The sequence below is a fragment of the Helianthus annuus genome, chromosome 8 (assembly GCF_002127325.2).
Source record: "Helianthus annuus cultivar XRQ/B chromosome 8, HanXRQr2.0-SUNRISE, whole genome shotgun sequence".
Lineage (NCBI taxonomy): Eukaryota > Viridiplantae > Streptophyta > Magnoliopsida > Asterales > Asteraceae > Helianthus > Helianthus annuus.
The window spans coordinates 5379701-5383879 of NC_035440.2; the positions used below are offsets into that span (position 1 = coordinate 5379701).

The 4179-nt window shown below is 33.4% G+C and overlaps 1 long non-coding RNA gene across 1 annotated transcript; it reads left to right on the forward strand.

The window, feature by feature from the left end:
• Positions 1-270: 270 nt before the first annotated feature.
• Positions 271-2400, forward strand: LOC118481152. The gene is made up of 3 exons (XR_004864593.1): positions 271-592; positions 1134-2257; positions 2339-2400. It is a non-coding gene; the product is annotated as an uncharacterized LOC118481152 (long non-coding RNA).
• The last annotated feature ends 1779 nt before the right edge of the window (positions 2401-4179 follow it).

A 4179-nucleotide genomic window follows, 5' to 3' on the forward strand; every position in this document is an offset into this window, starting at 1 on the left:
TCCCTTTTAGGCGTTTTTTAAACAAAAAAAAAAAAGCTAACTATTTTCTTATTGGCCAAGTCCTAACTGAACCACACAAATTAATCACCTTTAGGCGTGTTTTTTAAAACGCCAAACCAATTTTTTTTTCAAAAATAACCCCCCAAAAACGCCTAGTGTAATGATGATGGAGACGTTTTTTTTCAATTTTTTTCAAAAATACCACCCACTACGGATGTTCTTATAAACTTCACCCTCATTCTCCTTTCAAAAATAAAGAACCCTAAAAACTCTCATCAGCCGCACAACACTAAAACCCCTCTTCTTCCTCTCACGAAATCAGTCACCGGAGTCACGATTCCGACACCGTTTTCCGGCCACTCCGGCCGCACCTGAAATCCCCATCTGAATCTCCATAGAACCCCTCCCCTTTCCTCCTTTGTCCTTATAACGCACACCTCCTTGACTTTAGAAGAGAATCACTGTGAAGAGAGCAGATGAGGGAGAGAAGACGACAGGTCAAATGTTCGGGTCCGATGTGTTACAGGAGAAGCTCCGGCTCAGACCAGTAGCAGTGGCAGCCGTATATTTTCCTTCGCCACCCCATATCTCGGTCAGTACGTGATACGTTTTAATATATGTGGTTGTTATGAAGCTTGACTATATGTAGATATACTGGTGTATTAACTGATTTGGGTATACATGAGGTTCAAATGTCATGTTTAGAATAATGGACGTTGTTGAAAAAGAGTGTGATGGTTTCTGTTGAAATATATAGGTTAACAATAAAATGCTATCTTAGATCTACACATACACTGTTGAAGTTGATTTATTGAGGATTTGTGTAAAGCTGTTTTGATCATTTTGAAGGAATAGATAAAATTTGCTAGACATATGATTTTGGGAATTGTTTGACAGTGATCATCTTGCATTTCTTGGCTTTCTTTGTAATTTTTGGTTGATTGAGTAATGAAAGTAGGTACATATGTTTGATGTTAAGAACAATGATAAGGTGCTTAATACTATTTCCGTGACAGATTATTAGTTGGATATTTTCGTGGTTTCTTGATGTTGATTGTCGAACTGATTTGATCTTTTTGATTAACCGATGCTTATGATGATGATGGTGATATGATTTCTTTTGATATGAGCAGTTTATACGATAATGTAGTCTCATTTAATCTTGCAATACAGGTAATTTTCATCACCTCCAATCCTTGACATTTCGTTTTCAGTATTTCTGGGTTTTACAAATGGGTCGGTTGATTGATGTTATGTTTTATTTCTTTCTTTAGTCCTTGGGTTTTACAAATGGATTGATTGATTAGTTATTTTGGGATTTAAGGAAGGGAGCAATTAGGTTAATATGGACTCTCAGGCGAACCCCCAATTAGGTTGATACGACTTTCAATGGATTGTATACTAGTTGTGTGATTACAATATCAATTAACTTACATTACTTTCTGATATGTGTAGTATTTTGGTTATGTTGTATTTGTATTTGTATTCACTATTCAGTTTGAATCAGTTTTAAGATGACCCAATATTTTACCCTCAGTTATTGGAGCGTTTGTTATTGTTGAAATGCTTTTTAGCTCTAGTCTTTTTGCTATTGTTGGAGCTGATCAACTGGTAGTTCAGATATGCTAGCTAATTCAATAGTTATTACACAATATTATCTAGGTATTTAGTCATCATCTTTCTCCGAATTATGACATGCATCTCTAGGTAATACTGGAATTACTCTCACCCTTCAGGTTAGTGTTTTTTTTTTCAACTTTTGCACTTTGTTAATTCAAGTTAAAATTAGATGTGAAACTTTATTGCTTTTATTTGTTCTTGATTAAAAAATCATAGATAGCAAACCAACGTGACTGGAAATATATGACATCAAGTTGATAGAATTTTAGGCACCGAAAAATATATAATCCTGGCTCCACCACTGGTTTCAATTTGCCGAAGACACCTATATAGCTCTGTATTCTCTGTCTTGGAGGTGGAAACTAGTGATTGTCGAGTCCAGTACGAAACGAACTGGGTAACCTTTAGCTCATGTCAAAATGGGTCATGTTGGGTTGACCCGCAAAAGGTTTTTTGGTCCATCTTTTAAACTTTTATATACATAGTTAACGCATTTGATGTGATCATATACAGTTTATGTAATTTTGTTAACTTGACTAACTTTTGGATCTTAGATCCTATGAAATTCATTTCATTTGTTTCTACAATTCAAGATTGTATTGGTGCATCCATCGCATGGCTCTATCCATTCATCTCGGTATGTATTTGTTAAACTTTTGATACAAATAATTTTAATATCATAGAACTTAATGCTTATACATGGATGGTTTATTTGTAGGTAGTCCATGAGGATTGAGGACACATGATGACTCAAGATTTTATGCTTCTTATTTCTTTAATTGCTTTTAATTTCTTTATTAAATATTAAGACTTTATGTTAGATAATGTTATAACTTATTTATGGTTAGTGTTTTTGTTATGAACATGCTTATTTGAAATATAATGAAGTTTTATTTCTTTCATTAGTTGATGTTATACAGTAACTATTAGGATGTTATATGTTGATGGTTTGTTTATAAAATTGGTTTTAAAATCTTATTTGAGGTATTAGGACCATTTTCTTGATATTAAAATAGCTATAACGTTACATCATGACGGTCCTATAAATTAATTTTTAAGGACGCTTGTATGTGTTCCAAAAGATTAAAAGTAGGTAACCACATATTAGAACATTGTAAAAGTGTCCTAATATGTTCTTTTTAGGATGCTATTTAAGTTGTCTATAGAGATATTATGCGACCATAAAATTGGTTTCATAATCTTATTTGATATATTAGGACCCTTTTCTTGGTACTAAATTAGCTATAATGTTATATCATAAGGGTCCTATCAATTAATTTCTAAGGACGCTTGTAAGTGTATTAAAAGATTAAAAGTATGTAAGCACATATTAGAACATTGTAAAAGTGTCCTAATATGTTTTTATTAGGACACTATTTTGGTTGTTCAAAGACATATTACACGACCATAAAATTGGTTTCATAATCTTATTTGAGATGTTAGTACGCTTTTTTAGTTCCGGGACTTATTACGACCCCTTTACATGAAACGCTTTTACCGTTGGTCCTATTAAATGAAAGGTCCTATAAAATAGCATTTTAGGATGCTTTTGCGCGTACTAAAAACCCAGTTTTCTTGTAGTGACAACAACTTTATTCAGAAAAATAACAAATTATGAAAGAAGAATAAGCCCTAATTCCCTAAACAACAACTTGATTCAGGAAAAAAAATCTGATATCTTACCTGTGCCACTGACTTCCGAGAATCTGTGTGTCTGAGACTCTGTGCCACTGAGTTCCGAGAACAGATAATCCACGTCTGCCACAAATCAAGAAGACAAGAACCGATATCAATTCAAATCGAGAACTGATATCAAATCAAATCAAGAACTGATATCAATTCAAATCGAGAACTGAGGTAATTGTATATGAGAACTGAGGGTTTGTTAATTTGTTTGATGACTGACAAAACTCAATCGAGAAGAATATATATACGTTAATAACACTAGGTTATTGACCCGTGATTACAAGGGATGGTAGTAAACAAACAATAATTTTGAAACTAAAGTTTCATCATTCATCCTGCTACATTCATTTCCACCCTGGGTTGTGGTTTTCTCTGGTTGAAAGTGGGACACAAACTCAATCAATTTTTTTTTGAATGGCCAACTCAAACTTTCATTCATAAATTAAAACCGAGCAAGGTGTGGGGTATATACCATCCAAACCCCACGGTTACACCATTACATTAAAGTACATAAGAATTTTTGTCTAGCCCAAACATCATGACAAGTCAAAACTACTCCATCTATTCCAAGTGAGTTCCAACCCCAAGTACTTTATGATAGAACATCCGAGGCAAGATCTGATCTAACCCAGTAGATGTACTAGTTGTGATAGATATCTGTTCACATACACATCACTATTAAAAAACAAGCAATAGCGATGAAAAAATTATTATTATCAGCGATGCAGAAAAAAAACAAATACAAGTACTGAATATGCGATGAAAAAAATCATATTACTAAATAACTAATTGAAATTATAAAGGAGCTTCAAGTAGATCTTCATCTCCGTCAAAAACTAAGGTATTTTTGTCAACAACGGTCCCATTTAAACC